Source organism: Eubalaena glacialis, chromosome 12 (assembly GCF_028564815.1).
Source record: "Eubalaena glacialis isolate mEubGla1 chromosome 12, mEubGla1.1.hap2.+ XY, whole genome shotgun sequence".
NCBI lineage: Eukaryota > Metazoa > Chordata > Mammalia > Artiodactyla > Balaenidae > Eubalaena > Eubalaena glacialis.
Genome location: NC_083727.1, coordinates 63,339,875 through 63,361,088, shown reverse-complemented (window position 1 = coordinate 63,361,088; position 21,214 = coordinate 63,339,875).

Here is a 21,214-nt window from a genome sequence, read left to right as displayed (position 1 = left end):
CAGAGTTCTTGACACTAAGTGGCAAACGCAGGAATCCAGCTAGTTCCTCTGACTCCTAAGCCACGCTCATTCCACCAGAACATTTTGCCTTTTGATCAGTTTTTAAGTGGAATTTTATGATGACTTGAGGGTTTGCATATTCTGAGTTAATTTCCAAATCTCTTACTTTATATATGACGTTAATCAAATTGTTATACTTTGCTGGCTTTACCTCTGTATTTACGTATGAAATTTCCGTAGTGTCCTAAAAATAAGTACTAAATACAACAGTACCAGTGATGTTGCCAGAGTAACCACAAAAGAGCCATTTTTTGTTCTACCAGAATGATGACAAATGCATCCTCCAATGACCCCTGGACAGGGTAAATAAAAAGATTCAAGTTAAACTAAGGCTGAATATATGCATACCCTATATTCCAATAATTCCATCCCCCGATATACTAAACACAAATGAGTAATGAGTACATAGACACATGAGGTGACACAAACAAGACTGCTCTTAGCAGCTTTATGCATAATAATAAAAATCTGGCAACTTTACTAAAGACAAAAGTATCATAATTAAGTAGACATTAGTATATTCATACAGTGTCATAACATACAGAAAAAAGAGTACAAAAAGGAACAAAATGAACTATTGCTACATGCAACAAATTGGATGAAACTTAACACAGTTATGTTAAATGAAAGATATCAAACAGAAAATAAATACTATGTGATTCCATGTATATATGCAGCTCAAATACAGAAAAGAAAAAAAAACAATCCATGTCATAAATTAAGAATAATGGTTATACTTGTGGGACAAGATTAATGACTAAGGAAAAGAACAGGGAGGAATCTGGGGTTTCAGTGATTTCTACTGCTTGATCTGCATGGTGGTTACACAGCTGTATTCTCTTTGCAAAAAATTCATTGTGCTGTATACTTCATGTATGTTCAAATATAGGTACTCAGATAATCTATGCTATAATAAACTAGGTATCTTACTGTATAGGTATCTTATGCTATATGTATCTTATGAGATAATAAAAATTATACCAAAATTAATCAAGTAAAATTTTATAAGCAGGCTGATACATTTGTGCTATTATATAAGTGTACATATGTAACAAAGTTCCTTTGTTCTTCTAAGAAATTGTAGGATTGCTGGCAATTTGAATTGTAAAGTATAAACTCCTGAGGAAAACATATATAATTTTCAAAACACAGACTTAATGATCCCAATGTATAATATTTGATAATTAAGCAAGTGAAAATGTTAATTAAAAGAGGATAAATGTGATTATTATAAAATACTGTTATATATAGGTTATATATATTATCTATGTGGCCTTTTTGATGCTACATAACTTTCTCTTCTAAAAGAATAAATCTGTCTTTTATTCAACCAAATAAGAAGATTTAAAAATATACTTACTCAGCTGATTCTTAAGTCATGCTGTGAGTTCTTAAAATATTTTATAACTATTATTTCTGTCACTTAATGAACCATTTTAGGAGAAAGCTGAATTTGAAATAGTCTATTTCAATCAATCGTGCCATTACTGGTTCAAAATGTTTAGTTACTACTTCATACATAATTGATAAGATACCAACGTTATTTAATATCCTGATATTTAAATTCTCTTTAATGTCACCTGGACATATCTTTTCCTCTGCATTACTCACCACATCCTTCCTAACTTGTAGCTCACACTTTAGCTAAATTCAACACTTTGCTGGTCCCCACACCATCCCGATTTTCCTTTCATTCATTTTTTTAAATTGGAGCATAGTTGATTTACAGTGTTGTGTTAGTTTCAGGTGTACAGCAAAGTAAATCAGTTATACATATAAATATATCCATTCTTTTTAGTTTCTTTTCCCATATAGGTTATTACAGAATATTGAGTAGAGTTCCTGGTGCTATACAGTAAGTCCTTATAAGTTACCTATTTTATATATAGTAGTGTGTATATATTAATCCCAGTCTCCTAATTTATCCCTCCCTCCTTTCTCTTTGATAACCATAAGTTTGTTTTCTATATCTGTAACTGTATTTCTGTTTTGTAAATAAGTTCACTTGTACCATTTTTTACATTCCACATGTAAGTGATACGATATTTGTCTTTCTCTGTGTCACTTAGTATGATAATCTCTAGGGTCATCCATGTTGCTGCAAATGGCATTATTTCATTCTTTTTCATGGCTGAGTAATATTCCATTGTGCATATGTACCACATCTTCTTTATCCATTCCTCTGTTGATGGACTTTTAGGTTGCTTCCATGTCTTGGTTATTGCAAATAGTGCTGCAGTGAACATTGGGGTGCATGTATCTTTTCAAATTACATTTTTCTCCAGATATATGCCAGGAATAGGATTTCTGGATCATATGGTAGCTGTATTTTTAGTTTTTTAAGGAACCTCCATACTGTTCTCCATAGTAGCTGTACCAATTTTTGCATTCCCACCAACAGTGTAGGAGGGTTCCCTTTTCTCCACACCCTCTCCAGCATTTATTGTTTATAGATTTTTTGATCATGGCCATTCTGACCAGTGTGAGGTGATACCTCATTGTAATTTTGGTTTGCATTTCTCTAATAATTAGTGATGCTGAGCATCTTTTCATCTGCTTTTTGGCCATCTGTATGTCTTCTTTGGAGAAATGTCTATTTAGATCTTCCACCCATTTTTTTTATTGGGTTGTTTGTTTGTTTGTTTGTTTTTGGATATTGAGCTGCATGAGCTCTTTGTATATTTTGGAGATTAATCCCTTGTCAGTTGCTTCGTTTGCAAATATTTTCCCCCATTCTGAGGGTTGTCTTTTTGTTGTTTATCATTTCCTTTCTTAAAAAGCAAAAACTTTTAAGTTTAATTAGGTTCCATTTGTTTATTTTTGTTTTTATTTGCATTACTCTAGGAGGTGGATCAAAGAAGATCTTGCTGCGATTTATGTCAGAGTGTTCTGCCTATGTTTTCCTCTAAGAGTTTTATAGTATCCAGCCTTACATTCAGATCTTTAACCCATTTTGAGTTTATTTTTGTGTATGGTGTTAGGGAGTGCTCTGATTTCATCATTGACAGGTAGCTGTCCAGTTTTCCCATCACCACTTATTGAAGAGACTCTCTTTTCTCCATTGTATATTCTTTCCTCCTTTGTCATAGAGTTAGGTGACCATAGGTGCATGGGTTATCTCTGGACTTTCTATCCTGTTCCATTGATCTATATTTCTGTTTTTGTGCTGGTACCATACTGTTTTGATGACTGTAGCTTTGCAGTATAGTCTGAAGTCAGGGAGCCTGATTCCTCCAGCTTTGTTTTTCTTTCTCAAGATCGCTTTGGCTTTTCAGGATCTTTTGTGTTTCCATACAAATTGTAAAATTTTTTGTTCTAATTCAGTGAAAAATGCCATTGGTAATCTGATAAGGATTGCATTGAATCTGTAGATTGCTTTGGGTAGTGTACTCATTTTGACAATATTGATTCTTCCAGCCAAGAACGTGGTATATCTCTCCATCTGTTTGTGTCATCTTTGATTTCTTTCATCAGCATCTTATAGTTTTCTGACTACAGGTCTTTTGCCTCCTTAGGTTTATTCCCAGGTTTTTTTTTTTTTTTTTTTTAAGGAATTCCTTTATTATTATTTTTTTCTTTTAATTTTTATTATTTATTTATTTATTTTTGGCTGTGTTGCGTCTTCGTTTCTGTGCAAGGGCTTTCTTTAGTTGCGACAAGTGGGGGCCACTCTTCATCGCGGTGCGCGGGCCTCTCACTATCGCGGCCTCTCTTGTTGCGGAGCACAGGCTCCAGACGCGCAGGCTCAGTAGTTGTGGCTCACGGGCCTAGTTGCTCCGCGGCATGTGGGATCTTCCCAGACCAGGGCTCGAACCCATGTCCCCTGCATTGGCAGGCAGATTCTCAACCACTGCGCCACCAGGGAAGCCCTATTCCCAGGTATTTTATTCTTTTTGATGTAATGGAAAATGGGATTGTTGTTCTTATTTTATTTCTGCTTGTTTCCTTGAATGGAAAAACTCTTGCATCCCTGTCTGTTGAAATCACACCCATTTTTTAAAACTCAAGTGAAACACCCTTTTTTCCATGAAGTCTTCTTTGACTTTTGGGCAATACCTCTTCTTCTTATAATACTTCATAAATACTTCATAAATCGTGCCACAGCTGTGTAACTAGCTATTCCTGGGATCTTCTAGGTCATCCCACATGTCAAGTCTCACCAAACAGAGGCAAATCAGGATGTCTCTTCAGAGCCTTGGTTTCTTTTAGGGAGACCTCTGACCAAAAAGGAATGATCTGCTTATTGCCACACTTAGGATCCTTACTCACCAAGATTTCACTTCTGAATGCTGAGTAGTACCCATGGCAAATCCAGCCTTTCAAATGAAAATAGATTCCTCCTATGTTGTCTATGTTCTCCCCTCATTTCCAATTAGTTTCACTAGCAGCATGAATTCAAGGGGTCCTCTGGTCCTTCATGAAGTCTAAAGGCTTTCTAATAAGGCTCCTCAGTAATTCAGTTGTGTATTTACTTGCCCCTTCTAGACTTGGTGTACAAACTGCTTCATAGGTTTTCCTGGCATGGCTTTTGAACAAAATTGTCAACTTTTAATATATACATTGATATACATTGCCCTTTTACTGATATATGTTCCAAATTATGCTTTATATATATGCAAATATCTAAAATTTCTGTGAGTTCCTAAATTTATTTCACCATGGTTTCCTCTGTGCCCACACCTAATTCAAGTGAGTTCTATCTTTTGGTCCCATGCTGACCATTATGTTAACCATGACCATATTGCTATCTTCCACAAATTACTAATTACTCTTTTAAAGATGTGTCTTCCATATTTCTGGTGAAGCACTGAAGATTGTGGGGGAAACACAGCTTGCATTACTCAGGGTCCTTCATCATTTTCATCTACCCACCATGCCTCTTCCCCAAAACCCCAGTCCTGCCATGTAACCTTCTCCACCAAGGTCATCACCGTAAGAAATGCAGCCCAGTCTCTTGGGATGGCATCTTCACTTTCAGTGAGCATCCCTTCCAGGTCGCCTGTGCTTAGCGTCTCTCTAAGGACTTCAGTGATTAGCACTGTTCTGCATCTTCTTATATTGATGCTACTGTTCTGTTACAAGCAGAGACACAGGGTCAGATTGCCTGGGTTTAAATCCCAATTTTGAGCTGTGTGACCAGAACAAATTATTTAATTTCTCTGTTTTTCAGTCCCCCATCTGTGAAAGAGAAATAATAAAAATAGGTACTTAAATGGAGGTTGTAAGAATTAGGATAATTATTGTATATGAAACACTTAGAACAGTGCCTAGCTAATAGCAAGGGCTATGTAAGTGCCAGCTATTATTGCTATTAGTAAAATTCTTGTATCATTCCTTGATAACTAACACTGTGATCTGCTAAAGGTCCATTACACTCACCTCCACTACCTTTATAACAATTCTCAGAGCCCTGTTCACAGTAGATCACAGTAGAGGTTATATGTATGTATATATACATACACATATATATTTATGTACACACATGTATAACATATATATTAAAAATACATGCAATATATGTTATTATATGTGTATATGTATTTACATATGAAACAAATAATATGTGTTTTATATATATATATATGTGTGTGTGTGTGTATATATATATATATACAATTTTTTTTTTTTTGGTCAAATGTATCAGAAACTTCAGCTTGGAACCCAGATTACTAACGCAGCTCATCACAAACTGTTAAAATAGATGGCTATAGTGAAATAAGATAGTGAGAACATTTTGGCAATCAGAATCCCTTTTTGGAAAAAGAAATGAGCTTTGAGAAAATAAATAAATGAGTACCTAGACAATGAGATCCTAATGTCGTTTACGGGGAGGTTTGTTAAACATAGAGGAATGTTCCATGTATGAACAGAAGAGGGTTTCCTCAGAACTGATTGAGGCATGAGAGAGGAGATAGTTAGGGGGTGTTGACATAGGGGCAGTGTGCTTGCACTCAGAAGTTTGAGTCTTTCCTTCTACCTGCACTTTCAATGTTTATAAAACTCAGTCCCTACACCTCCCGACACACACAGAGCTTTGTGCAAACTGATTCCATCCTCCCCACCAAAATTGAAGAGTCTGGGCTTCCTGTGCAGACTGACAAAAGTGGATGGACAAGAGAGCCCTAGAAGCAGGAGTGCATAAGCTGCCAGGAACTCAGGGAAATTATGGAGAGGCTCTGGATTTTGAACAATCAAAAAAGATTAGCACATTCCTATAAAGAGATCTGAATTTCCAAGGAGAGGATACCTAGCTGATACTGGCCTGTAAGAAAGTTAATGAAAAGAGTTAATGTCCCTTTTCTCAATGAATAGTGATATCTAATCCTGGCACCGTGAAGATCTATGAATTCTCTCCCCATCAACCCTTTTCTTCTGGGCACTGTTCATGGTGGGCTTTGTGGGCATAACCACATTAGCACAGGGTCACCTGTTCTCTGAGTTCTGGCCTAGTGTTGGACACCAACTGAACCTTAACCTTGAGAGTCTTCCCCTAAGGTTTTTAGAACTGAATTTGTGAGAGTTTTTATTCTTGGCTAAAATTGTAAACTATTGAACTCAAGAACTCTCAGTGAGGTATTAATGTATTCTGGCAACAGAGCAAGATCTTCCACACTGAAATAGAATGAAATCAGTGTATTGAAAGAAGCAGGGAAAAGGGACAGGAAAGGCCCCTAACGCCAGTCATGCCTGGTCGGGCATTCTCCATGCTTTTCTTAAACCCTGATGCTCAACACTTCCTTGATCCCCAAGTTACACAGGTGTTCCAGAAGAGGGTCAAAACTAGATCAAGTTGAATTTCTATTTCTTGCTTACATAATATCACAAACACAAGAAATCTCTACTAAGTAATATTTTTACTATATTGTATATAGACATATTTAAAATACTTAAAGCTGGAGTAGCAATTCTCATATCACACAAAATAGACTTTAAAATAAAGACTATTATAAGAGACAAAGGACACTACATAATGATCAAGGGATCAAACTAAGAAGAAGATATACAATTGTAAATATTTATGCACCCAACATAGGAGCACCTCAATACATGAGGCAAATGCTAACAGCCATAAAAGGGGAAGTCGACAGTAACACAATCATAGTAGAGGTCTTTAACACCCCACTTTCACCAATGGACAGATCATCCAAAATGAAAATAAATAAAGAAACACAAGCTTTAAATGATATATTAAACAAGATGGACTTAATTGACATTTATAGGACATTCCATCCAAAAACAACAGAATACACGTTCTTCTCAAGTGCTCATGGAACATTCTCCAGGATAGATGATATCTTGTGTCACAAATCAAGCCTTCGTAAATTTAAGAAAATTGAAATTGTATCAAGTATCTTTTCTGACCACAACGCTATGAAACTAGATATCAATTACAGGAAAAAAATCTGTAAAAAATACAAACACACAGAGGCTAAACAATACACTACTTTATAACCAAGAGATCACTAAAGAAATCAAAGAGGAAATCAAAAAATACCTAGAAACAAATGACAATGAAAACACAATGACCCAAAACCTATGGGTTTTGCAGCAAAAGCAGTTCTAAGAGGGAAGTTTATAGCAATACAATGGTACCTCAAGAAACAAGAAACATCTCAAATAAACAACCTAACCTTACACCTAAAGCAATTAGAGAAAGAAGAACAAAAAAACAATTTTAATTGTTTAATTTTAATTTTTTATCTATTTTTATTTTTGGCTACATTGGGTCTTTGTTGCTGTGCGCGGGCTTTCTCTAGTTGCAGCAAGTGGGAGCTTCTCTTCATTGTGGTGCTTGGGCTTCTCATTGCGGTGGCTTCTCTTGCTGCAGAGCACAGGTTCTAGGCTCGTGGGCTCAGTAGTTGTGGTGCATGGGCTTATGATTTCTTTCCTCCTGCTAAAAACAAAAAATGTTAGGAAAGAAATCATAAAGATCAGATCAGAAAAAAATGAAAAAGAAATGAAGGAAACAATAACAAAGATCAATAAAACTAAAAGCTGGTTCTTTGAGAAGAGAAACAAAATTGATAAACCACTAGCCAGATTCATCAAGAAAAAAAAGGGAGAAGACTCAAATCAACAGAATTAGATATGAAAAAGGAGAAGTAACAACTGACACTGCAGAAATACAAAGAGTCATGAGGGATAACTACAACCAACTATATGCCAATAAAAGGAACAACCTGGAAGAAATGGACAAATTCTTAGAAAAGCACAACCTTCCGAGACTGAACCAGGAAGAAATAGAAAATATGAACAGACCAATCACAAGCACTGAAATTGAAACTGTGATTAAAAATCTTCCAACACACAAAAGCCCAGGACCAGATGGCTTCACAAGCGAATTCTATCAAACATTTAGAGAAGAGCTAACACCTATCCTTCTCAAACTCTTCCAAAATATTGCAGAGGGAGGAACACTCCCCAACTCATTCTACGAGGCCACCATCACCCTGATACCAAAACCAGACAAAGATGTCACAAAAAAGGAAAACTACAGGCCAATATCACTGATGAACATAGATGTAAAAATCCTCAACAAAATACTAGCAAACAGATCCAACAGCACATTAAAAGGATCATACACCATGATCAAGTGGGGTTTAGCCCAGGAATGCAAGGATTCTTCAATATATGCAAATCAATCAATGTGATACACCATATTAAAAAATTGAAGGATAAAAACCATCATCTCAATAGATGCAGAAAAAACTTTTGACAAAATTCAACACCCATTTATGATAAAAACCATCCAGAAAGTAGGCATAGAGGGAACTTACCTCAACATAATAAAGGTGATATATGACAAACGCACAGCCAACATCATTCTCAATGGTAAAAAACTGAAACGATTTCCTCTAAGATCAGGAACAAGACAAGGTTGTCCACTCTCACCACTATTATTCAACATAGTTTTGCAAGTTTTAGCCACAGCAATCAGAGAAGAAAAAGAAATAAAAGGAATCCAAATAGGAAAAGAAGAAGTAAAACTGTCACTGTTTGCAGATGACATGATACTATATATAGAGAATCCTAAAGATGCTACCAGAAAACGACTAGATCTAATCAATGAATTTGGTAAAGTAGCAGGATACAAAATTAATGCACAGAAATCTCTTGCATTCCTATACACTAATGATGAAAAATCTGAAAGAGAAATTAAGGAAACACTCCCATTTACCATTGCAACAGAAAGAATAAAATCCCTAGGAATAAACTTACCTAGGGAGACAAAAGACCTGTATGCAGAAAACTATAAGACACTGATGAAAGAAATTAAAGGTTATACAAACAGATGGAGAGATATACCCTGTTCTTGGACTGGAAGAATCAACATTATGAAAATGGCTATACTACGCAAAGCAATCTACAGATTCAGTGCAATCCCTATCTAACTACCAATGGCATTTTTCACAGAACTAGAAGAAAAATTTCACAATCTATATGGAAACACAAAAAACCCCGAAGAGCCAAAACAATCTTGAGAAAGAAAAACGGAGCTGGAAGAATCAGGCTGCCAGGCTTCAGCTTCTAATACAAAGCTACAGTAATCAAGACAGTATGGTACTGGCACAAAAATAGAAATATAGATCAATGGAACAGGATAGAAAGCCCAGAGATAAACCCATGCACATATGGTCACCTTATTTTTGATAAAGGAGGCAAGAATATATACAATGGAGAAAAGATAGCCTCTTCAATAAATGGTGCTGGGAAAACTGGACAGCTACATGTAAAAGAATGAAATTAGAACACTCCCTAACACCATACAAAAAAATAAACTCAAAATGGATTAAAGACCTAAATGTAAGCCCAGACCCTATAAAACTCTTAGAGGAAAACATAGGCAGAACACTCTATGACATAAATTACAGCAAGATCCTTTTTGACCCACCTCCTAGAGTAATGGAAATAAAAACAAAAATAAAGAAATAGGACCTAATGAAACTTAAAAGCTTTTGCACATCAAAGGAAACCATAAACAAGATGAAAAGACACCCCCAAAGTGGGAGAAAATATTTGCAAATGAAGCAGCTGACAAAGGATTAATCTCCAAAATTTACAAATAGCTCATGCAGTTCAATATCAAAAAACAACCCAATCCAAAAATGGGCATAAGACCTAAATAGACATTTCTCCAAGGAAGATGTACAGATTGCCAACAAACACATGAAAGGATGCTCAGCATCACTAATCATTAGAGAAATGCAAATCAAAACTACAATGAGGTATTACCTCACACCAGTCAGAATGGCCATCATCAAAAAATCTAGAAACAATAAATGCTGGAGAGGGTGTGGAGAAAAGGGAACCCTCTTGCACTGTTGGTGGGAATGTAAACTGACACAACCACTATGGAGAACAGTATGGAGGTTCCTTAAAAAACTAAAAATAGAACTACCATACGACCCAGCAATCCCGCTACTGAGCATATACCTTGAGAAAACCATAATTCAAAAAGAGTCATGTAACAATGTTCATTGCAGCTCTATTTACAATAGCCAGGACATGGAAGCAACCTAAGTGTCCATCAACAGATGAATGGATAAAGAAGATGTGGCACATATATACAATAGAATATTACTCAGCCATAAAAAGAAACGAAATTGTTTTATTTGTATTGAGGTGGATGGACCTAGAGACTGTCATACAGAATGAAGTAAGTCAAAAAGAGAAAAATAAATAACATATGCTAACACATATATATGGAATCTAAAAAAAAAAAAAAAAAAGGTTCTGAAGAACCTAGGGGCAGGACAGGAATAAAGACACATTCGTAGAGAATGGACTTGAGGACATGGGGAGGGGGAAGGGTGAGCTGGGACGAAGTGAGAGAGTGGCATGGGCATATATACACTACCAAATGTAAAACAAATAGCTAGTGGGAAGCAGCCACATAGCACAGGGAGATCAGCTCCGTGCTTTTTGACCACCTAGAGGGGTGAGATAGGGAGGGTGGGAAAGAGATGCAAGAGGGAAGAGATATGGGGATATATGTATATGTATAGCTGATTCACTTTGTTATAAAGCAGAAACTAACACATGATTGTAAAGCAATTTTACTCCAATAAAGATGTTAAAAAAATAAATCACAAGAGCTACTTAATTATTTCCTAAATCACTATCATTCCAAACAATGTGTCTCTGGATAATAAGTGAATATTTTAAAATAAGAACTGTGACCTGTAAATCTATAGAATAGTAAGAAGAGCAAAGAATTAAGAGAAATTTTATATCTATAATCAGGGTTGTTGAAGAATGGATTGTTAAGAATATTATTTAAACCCATGATTCTGTAACATAGTTCTAATGTTCAAAAGAAAGTGATTTAGTCTACTGTGACTTGCTTTTATAACCTGAAGAGAATTATTTCAATGTTATGAATGAAGATACAGGTGTACTAAAATAAAATGGGAAATAGATAATGGCCTCATTGTCATTGATTGAATTATCAACTCCATTTCTGTACTAATGTCAGCTTTTTGTGGAATCACTCTGATGAAATCAGCCATGATAATGTAATTTAATTGATCATCTTCATTATTTAGGTTCAAGGACGGCAGCCTTAGAATCAATCAAAATAATGTAAAAAACAAAATTGAACGTGAAAATGAGTTCATGATAAGAGTAGACAGCATCCTGAATTTGCAGTAGTTGAGATTAAATGTACTAACTTATTTGAGAAGAGATTATGATTATGTAAATTACTTCTTTCCACTATTCTATCTTGATACCTTAGAAACATCTTGTGAAGCAAAATCCGTAAGATACTGTAAATCAGAAAAAGCCTATTAACTAGTTATAATTAAGTAGCTCTCCCTGGAGAAGGTACCATCTTTGACAACATTTCTTGTAAAATGGGTGGATATTTCTTCATATTACATGTGAGAAAAATTTGTATACAAAGCTTGATGAAGCATATTTGCCAAAGCTAATCCCTTGTCAAACTTCCGTGATTCCTAATCTGTCCACAGTGAGGCAGCACTCTCCAGGAAAATGAAAATCTCACTTTACTGCAGGCAGTACAAGTGACAACAGATTGCTCTATAAAATGGTCATCTTGGTTTGCCAGGTATAACAAACAGCTAGGTATAACTAACTTATGTTTAAATGGCTAAAGCAACATCTTGTCCTCATAATTGGACTTTCAAATTTATAGCAGGACCCAAGATACGTTTCTAATTGTAAATGTGTTTTGTCTTTTTCCCCAACTGAAGAATTTTTTAAAATATAAAGCTTTAAACATTTTGCACCTGACTTAAAGAATGCTTGTCACTTTTGATGAATAAATAAATTTGGACAGTAATTTTCAAAAAATTGTAGAAAATCCTAAATCAATATTATTACCAAATAATTGGGAGAAAAAAGATGCTTTGAAATTCTTGGTGTTTAAAACCTTTTTAAACTCTATGTAGTTTTTCTACAGTGTGTATTTGTGTAACTAGTTCTTCTTTGGATGAAAACGTTTTATAAAAATATCACCCATTATAAAGGAATTAGCTAAACTTTAGCATGTCATTGAACCTAGTGTTTTCAAAAGCTCTTTGCTGTGTCCTTAAGATATAAGTCACAAAACCGAAGTTCAGGAAGGAATTTTTAGAGAAAAGTTTATTCCATATAATAATAAATATTTAATAATAATAAAATATATAGAATGATTTTGAATGTAATTAACCATAATTATATAAGTATAATTATCTCTATTAGAGGAAGACAACAAAAGAGGGAGAGAGCGGGGTATAGGGAGGGAGAGAGAGGGCACTTACTGTGTCAAGCACTGTTCTCCACAGTGGCTGCACCAATTTACATCCTCAGCAACAGGGTACGAGAGTTCCCTTTTCTCCACATTCTCACCAACATTGTTATTTTAGGTTCCTCAAAAAATTAAAAATAGAACTATCAGATGGTCCAGCAATCCCACTTCTGAGTATATACACAAAGGAGTTGAAATCAGGATCTTGAAGAGATTTATCTGCACCCCCATGTTTATTGCAGCATTTTCACAATAGCCAAGACATGGTAGCAACCTAAATGTCCATAAAAGGATGATGGATAAAGAAAATGTGGTATAGACACACAAAGGAATATTATTCAACCTTAAAAAACAAGAAAATCCTGCTGTTTGCAACAACATGGATGAACCTGGAAGACATTATGCAAAGTGAAATAAGCCAGACACAGAAGGACAAATACTATATGCTACCACTTTTAGGAGAAATCTAAAATAGATGTCAAACTCATGGAAGCAGAGTGCAATGCTGGTTCTTAAGGGCTGAGGGGATGGAGAAATGGAATGTATTAGTCAGAGTTTCAGTTACACAAGACCAATAGATGAAATACAGCATAGTGCCTATAGTAAACAATACTGTATTATATACATGAAAATTTGCTGAGGGACTCTTATGTTGTGTTCTTATCACACAAAAAAATAATATATAAATATGTATACAATATAATAAAGGAAGGAAGGAAGAGAAAGAAAAAAAGAAAGAAAGAAAGAAAGAAAAAAGAAAGGAAGGAAAGTAGGTAGGAAGAAAGGGAGGGTGGGTGGAAACTTTTGGAGATAATGGATTAGTTTATGGCATAGATTTGGTGATGGTTTCACATGTGTATACTTATCCCCAAACTCAGTAAGTTGTATACATTAAATATGTTACAGTTTATGTCAATTATACCTCAGTAAAGTGTTTTTTTAAGTGTCAAGTGTTCAAAACTCCTTATATGTTACTCATTTTGAGAATTTTCTGAGTAACTGGTACTCTTCAATCCACTTCTGAGGTTACATATTTTAATAGTAGCTCTCCACTCTTTTCTGACCTTTTATTGTTGTCTTCTATTTCATCTAACTATACCTAAAGCCTCTGTGTGTGATAATCATGTAAACTGCCATTTCTGGTCCGTCTCAGTCCCAGAACTCAACCTGAATGAGTTCCTATTCTCCTACCACCTATTCCTTCTTCCACAGCTGACCTACCCCAGTTCCTATACACCTGCCTTTCTGGCCAATCCCAACAAAACACAAGCTCCATTATATTTCCCATGCATTTTAATGTGTATAACATTTCTTAATAAGTAATCCCCAAGTCCATGTTGAAAGTTTTTTCTGAAGCCAAATCATCCCTGATACCAAAGACAAGATAATATGAATAAAAAATATACTGACAAATCTCAGTCACAAGGATTAAAAAGTAATTCAGGGTTCACAATCCCTGAACCAAAGGATTTGACTCTTCTTCATAAACAAGAATTTAAAACTAAAAAGTGTGAATTCCCTCCATACCTAAGGCAAAAGTAACCAAGTTACCTGTGACTATACTCACCTTCCCCTGCTTACCTCTCGTCTTGGAAATAGAGACGACTCTTCTGAGAAAATACATGTTTCTCCCTGCACTGAGGTTTCTTCCGCTTCATTTCTTTAGAAACCCTTCTTCATCCATTATTTCATTTTGCGTCTATATTTTCAATCTTATCCTCACTTCTGCACTTGCCTTTCAGTCTGTAAACAAACTCAATTATCTCACTCCCATAAAAACTACTCACAGCACTGCACTGTATCTCTCTCTCCCTAAACATGCGAAACAATAGTTCATAATTTATTTCTCATACTCTTTTCTCTTAATTTTTAATTGAGAAAAATTATTCACATAAGATTACATATTTAATTGTATAAAATTACACATATAAAAATTTTAATTGTATATGTATGCATATATATACATATACATAATAGGTTTGTATTATAATAAATAGGAAGAATGCCTATATACCTAGTGTGTAAGAAATATAACAATATCACTCACATTTAAGTCCCCCTATGTTGCTTCCCTAACCTAATCTTATAGGAAGCCACTTTCTTGAATTTCAGGATAATCATCTCCTTGCTATTCCTTTATATAGCTTTACCAAAAATGTACATTTTCCCTAAAAGCATTTATTTTTATGCTAGACCTATTTATAAACAGAATCATATGTGTATATTTGTGTATTACTTACATGTTCTCTCAGTATAAAATTTTAAAACTGAGCCATGTGGATAGATTTTTTGTAATTCATTTCATTTCACTCCTCTATAGTATTCCATTGTTTGGTGTCTTAAAATCTTGCTTTTGTTCACACTACTACTGGTAAAGTTTTAAGTTGTTTCTGGTTTTCTGCTACTACAACTAATATCATGATGGATATTCTTGTATATGTCTTAGATGCTCTATTCTCCAGAATTTGCACATAAAAAGTGAAATTTCAAGGTCATCAGATACATATATTAAACTTTACTAGGTAACGTGAGGATGCTTTTCACAGTGGCTAGATCAATTTACACTTGCGACAGCAGGGTAATATAATTTCTGTTGTTTCACGTCATTGCTAACATTTAGTATTGTCAGGCTTTTATACATTTTTGCAGCTCTCTTGGGTGTGAAGTATTCCAATGTCATTTTAATTTGCGTTTCTCTAAGTGTAAACATGGTTGAATATCTTTTCAAATTTTATTGGCCATTCATGTTTCCTTTCTTTTTAAATATCTGTTCATGACTTTCGCTCATTATTCTATTAAATTATTAGGTTTAAAAATTAGGAGTTTTCTATAAGACATTTCATTTAGAGTTATTTGCATTACAAATGCCAGTTCCCAGATTGTCTTATCTTATCACATTTTTATAATGTATTTTGATCAAAAGAAGGTTTAGCTCTTAATATTATCAAATGTTTCAATATTTTTCTTTGTTTTCACTCTTTGAATACTAAGAGATACATTTTATTTTTTCTACAAAGATAACCAAATGTTCTAGTACAATTATGCAATAATGAATTTCCCCCACAGATCAACAAAGTTGATTTATGTCATATCGTATGTTTCTGGCTCTCTATTCTGTTCTATTCTGTTTTATTAAAGCCTAATTCCATACCCCTGTGCCAATAACTTTGCCAAATTTTGTTAATTATTATCAATTTATAAATCTTAATAAGTGGTTGAGCATAACTCCCTCCCTCTCCCAAGTAGGTGATTTTTTTCAGGAGTATTGACAATTTTGGGCTTTTGATCTTCGTCATAAACCCCTAAAACCATGTTGATATTTTATTGAAAATACAGTGAATCTAAAGATCAATTTGGGATCAAATGGCATTTTTATGATACTGAGCCATTTTATCCACAAGCATTGCATATCTCTCCATTTATTTAGGTATTTTTAAATTCTTTCACTGTCTTTTTTTCAACATAAAGTTCCTACACACCTTTGTTAAATTTTTTCCTTCTGTTATTCTTTTTGTTAGATTTAAACCTGTATGTCACTGTTTTTGGTAAAGTAACAAACATTCTGTTTGTTGCTCTAATATAGAAATACAACTGATAATCACAATCTTATATTAAGCAATTCTAAATCTTTATATTCTATTAATTTCTCATTTCTTGTCACTAATGACAATTTTGGCTTTACCCATTCTTTTCCTTTTATCGATTATTATTTTCTTGCATTGTTGAGGACTAATCATTCAATTTTGAATAAACTTTTAATAAGCATCCTTTTAGTATTCCATGATTGCTAAAAGTATTATTATTATTATTTTGTAGACTGCTTCTATCAAGATAAGAGTTACCCTACATTTCTGTATGAATCAGAGAAGTCTAAGTATAATACAACAAACACCACAAATACCAGTATCTTAACTTAAAAGTTGTGCTCAAATCACAGATTAAAATCTGGTTGGCATAAGTGGATCCCGTTCATGTATCCCTTCGATGATCCAGGATCCCTTAATCGAATGATCCTCCATTCCCTAGGTTTTGTATGTTCTTTGCTGCATTCTTTATATTTGGCTGACAGACACCAAGTGAGAAAAAAGGGACACTGTGGGATCACATGGGAGGCTCTGGGGCCAGGCCTGAAAGTGGGACTCCTGGCTTCCATTTTTCAGGGTGCCACACAGTTATGTGGACCCTTTTAGAAGTAAGGGGCTTTCTCTTTAAGGAACCATCTCTCAATGTGGCTTAGCAGCTGCCTACAATGTAAATGTACAAAACTTTTAAACTTAACCATTTGTAACAACTCTAGAGAAGTATACATTCTCACTGGCATCCTGTCTATAGAGGGGTGGGATGTACTGGAAAGAATAATAATTTAAGAGTCCAGAAAACTGTGTACTTTATTTCTCAGGGCCTCAAGGAATAATAGTTTGGGATTAAATAATCTCTAAGTAAATATATCTATTTCCTCTAGTCCCTTCTTAGATGAGCATTTATTTTTTCCACAATGAGGAGTTCTCCATCATGGATTTATATTAGGGTCTTCCAGAATCGGAGGTAAAGATAAGCTATTGCTCAAAGCAATCACTCATAATACAGGTGACCCTTGAACAACACAGGTTTGAACTGCACAGGTCCACTTATACACAGATTTTCTTCACTAAGTATGTGCTACAGAACTTCACGATCTGTGGTTGGCTGGCTCCACAGAGGCAGGAACCGCTGATATGGAGGGCCAACTGTGAAGTTGTACTGGGATTTTTGACCGTGTGGAGGGTTGGCATCTCTAATCCCCACAGTGTTCAAGGGTCAACTGTAGTGTCTTTCAGTATTATTGGGCAAGAATGAACACCTCTTTCTTATAGTCTATTTTGACTTTAGACCCTTACGGAAATCAGACTTTATGAAATGATGTCACAGTGATTAACTATGCTAATTTTGAAGAATGGGTTTTCCAGCATGCCTTTTGAAAGAGTAACCATTTTTCTCCCAGCACCATAGAAATAATATGATAAACTCTAAATATAATCACATATTTTTTAACATCTTAATTAAATTAAAAGCCTCAACGTCCACAGACAGTCAATAAGTATTTAACTAATTAAGCACTTCACTATGTGCTAAGCATTAAAGTGCTTGCTACGTATTTGGCAAAATAAAGCATCACCATTTGACATGATGGCATAACCTTTCCTAAAACATAATTGAATGTTTTATTAGAGGATTTTTCAGGCATGATTCTGGTAAGAAAGAGATAGAACAACCAAACTAGATAATTTGATAAGAGTTGAATAAAAGGACTATTTACAAAGTATGTAAGGGTTCAAGTAAACCAAAAAGAGATAGTGCAGAACCCCTGAGGCTAGTAACATTGAAGATCTCACCAACCCTAAACCTGAAGGGACAAGTTATGGTGATTGAAACATGGACCAGATGACAGAATGAAGAGGTCACCTAAAGGAACTCTGGTCTTTGTAGAAAGACATAGCCATTTCACAAAAATGTGGCAAGGTGGGTGCCAAGGTAATCAGTTTTGTAATTGATTTTTTGGAAAAATATACCTTCTCAAATTCCACTCTCTGCAGTTAAACTTTCAACATATCGAAAATTGACAAGGTTGGGAGGTTATTGTAGGTTTCAATGTTATTTTTTGAAAAGCTAATTTCACATTCAAAATAAAATTTCATGGCTTAATTTAAGCCCTGACCTCACTCTCTTCTCACTGTCTCATCTCTTGATGATGTCCCTCATTGGCCAAGCCCTAGAGGGGGCTAGAAGGCAAGTGAGCCTGTTGATAACTGTCTATTTAGTCAAAATGAAGAATGGCAAAAAGTGGATCTAGAAGGCAAACAGGAGATATCTAGCCTAGAAGAGCAGCTCTCATAATGGTATATCAAGCAGCTCTGGAGTAGATACCTAGGTTTGAACCTGAGCTCTTCTATTCACTGGTTCCATGACCTTGGAGAAATGTCTTAACCTCCCTATGTCTTAGTTACCCTATTCATAAGAGCAGGTTAATGGCATGAATTATCTTATGAGGCCGTATAAGGAACAAATGAGGAACACATATAAACCACTTAGGACACACCTGTCACATAGTAGCCATTTAAGAAGGGTTGGCTATTTTTATTGCTGTTTGACATCACTACTACAGCTCTCTGGTTTGCTTATCTGAGGTATTTAATTGAGTACATTTCCTTATACAGTGGATTTTTTTTTTAAGGAGCGCTCATGGATTCCATATTCCTTAACCACTTGATGTTTGAAAATATCTGCTTTGTCTTTATCCTTGAATTACTTTGAGGTTGGGTTAATATTTCTTGCTACTATCTCCTATGGTTTGGAACTATGCGTGTATTACTACTTTGTCTTCTAGCATTGAATGTTGCTGCGTGAAAGTCTAAAGCGAAGTTGGTTGTCCCCAATCTAAGTAGAGGGGAACTCTTTTACCACCTAAAAGTTTTCAGATTTTTTCCCTATTTTGATATTTGTTAATTTAGCCAGAATATTTATTAAAGCTGAGCATTTTGAATATTTTCCTGAAACACCATTGCTATTTTTTCTTACGTGGATTGAGGTCTGTCTTCATACTAGGAAGGTTTTTGGCTAAGAAAGTTAAGTAGCTCTAAAAAATGTCCTAAAATATCCTGAATGATCTGATCACTGCTTATCTTTTCAAAATCATTTTATGTCACTCTACTCCCTCTGTTGCTAGTTCAGCCAAAATGATCTCTACCTTCTGCAAATAATCAGGGTCTTTGCATGGAAGCTCACTTCCTATGTCCCATTTCCTGGTTACCTCCTTCTTTTCTTTCTGGTTAAGTGACATTGCTCAAAGAGCTATTCATTGATCTCCCAAACTTCAGGTTATTTCACTGCTAATTCTTTCTCACAGCATCCTGTCCTTGGCATTTACAGCATATATTTCAGTTATAACTATTTAGTTGCATGAGATTATTTGTTTAATTTATTCGTCTGAAGAATGTAAAATTAGTGATGACAGGGACCATATCTGTTATATTCATGCAGAATCCCCAGCATCCTACTATCTCACAAAGAATTTTTGTTAGATGGATGGATAGATATATACATGGATGGACGAATCCAAGAACTTGGTGAATACATTTTAAAAAATCTGTCTAATTTTAACGTCTGGAATCTCAATTTTAACATTCTTATTGCCCTTTTACACTTATTTTTACTTGCTTACTTAGAAATGATTAATTTCTTCACACACCTCACTTATCATACTTTCTTGTGTACTGTGATTTTTTTTTTAAGTCAGAGCATCCCACCCCCTGCACTGTAGACAAAATGCGCTATTGAGCTGAGCCCTCTTCTGTTCACTTCTGCCCAGCTTCTCACCCCATGCCTGTTTCCAGCTCATGCACATTCTTTTGGGCTCATTCCACTCCTGAATACCTCAGGATGTGAACTGACACCAGCCTGCTTGGTCAGCTCTCTAACTAAGACTACGCTTCTCAACTTCCTCACCTTGAACAATAATTTAGAAACTTGCAGGTAAAAAATTGCTATCTTCCTGTTCCAGGCTTTTCTTTCATTTGTGTAGGTCTGTAACCTCTATTTTCCTTCAGTTTGGACTGTAAATTACTGTCCCTTTCATAGTTTCTGACAATGAAAAAAGAAGGGCTATCTGTATAATAAGACAGCCTAACCATTTAAATGCCTGGATGATTATATCTACACTTTGGACTCATATCTACCATATTTCTGGGTCTGAGATGAAGGTAAACCCACAGCTGTCAGGTGCGGAGAAATCACGCCAGATCACTTATACCTTTCTTGCATATTAAAAAGTTGTTTTTTGAAAACTAGGACAATTTTCATGAAAATGTCAGTTTTTGGATAATGTTTTAATAACACTAATAAAATAAGACATTACATAAAATTAAATGAAAAATATGCTTCTTAGAAGAATGCAAATGACAATATAGTTTTCTCTACTAGTTCTGTCTATAAACCACATGCATGCTGATTTAATAATTTCATTTGTGCTCTTAGATGTTACTCAAATCACAGCATTTCATTACTTTTCGTTTAAATTAAAATGGCAAATGATCATGCATCTCCCTAATTACCTTCTAACTTAGTTATCATGCAGATATCATGACTCTGTGGCTTCTGATTGTCTCACATATCTTACAAACTGAAAAACAGGACTCGTGATATGTATGAAATGATAATCCAAGTTAGCAAATGGCTTTCTGAAACTCACTGTGGCATTATAGAGTAATAGCAAGTATGGGTACTATAGTCCAAAATAGCTGGGTCTATATCTTGGCTGCATGTTTACTAGCTATCTGACCTTGGGCAAGCAACAGCTTGTATTGTTTCCTGGAATATAGCAATGACAGTAATATTGAAGTGTGAAGAGTGAGTTTGCTGTGAAGATTA